Here is a 941-nt window from a genome sequence, read left to right on the forward strand (position 1 = left end):
GCCAGAGTCAGTCTTTGGCAACCGGATAAAGCTTCTTGGTAACTGGGCTGTGTGGGACAGGGAAGCCACTTAGCACCTCAGAAAAGAAGGACTTTTTTTTTTTCTCTCCCTCTCTCTGATCTGATCAGAATAAGAGACAGTCCAGGATCCACAAGGAGGGACCAGCTGCATGCAATAGGGATGCCTGGGTGAATGAGGCTGGAAACAGAGATGCAAGGACTGCTGTGAGGAGGAATGTCAATGCAAAGGAGTGGAAGTGGGAGCTCAGGTGGGGGGGGACCTACCATTTTGATATCTCAGTTCTGCAAAGAGGCAATGGGCCCTCTCAGAAGGAACTTTCCACACCTGCCCTTCTGAAGTCACACTTTCACTTGTGTCCTGAAGACTTAGAACTGACACCAGGGATCAAGCTGGTGCATTTCCAGGTATCCTAGATTTAGAGCTAAGAGAGGCTCATCATCTAGGTCAACCTTCTCATTTCACACATGAGGCAGCTGATGCTATATGTTTTCCCCAGGGTCACAGAGGTAGTACACGGCAAAGGAATGATTTGAATCCAGGTCCTTGGACCGAACATCCAGGGCTTTTGTGACCCCATCACATTTATTTCTCAAGTAATTACTCTGTACCTGGCATTGTGTTGGGTGCTGGGAATAAAGACAAAAACAACAGTCCTGCCCTCCGTGAGCTTCCATTCTACTGGAGCGAAACAACATGTCCACAGATAAGCCAGTATAAAATAGGTTTCCAACCTTGATTTATACTTAATTGTGGGAAAGTATTAGCGATTCAGGGAACTGGAAAACATCCCACTACAGTTGAAAGAAACCAGGGTTGCTAAGGTAGGGAGGGAGAGCATTCCAGGCAGTTGGCACTGCCAGGACAGACACAGAGATGGGAGGAGGAACACCCATAGGGATACAAATTCAAGTTTGGTCTCA

Source organism: Vombatus ursinus, unplaced genomic scaffold (genome assembly GCF_900497805.2).
Source record: "Vombatus ursinus unplaced genomic scaffold, bare-nosed wombat genome assembly UNPS02014837.1, whole genome shotgun sequence".
Lineage (NCBI taxonomy): Eukaryota > Metazoa > Chordata > Mammalia > Diprotodontia > Vombatidae > Vombatus > Vombatus ursinus.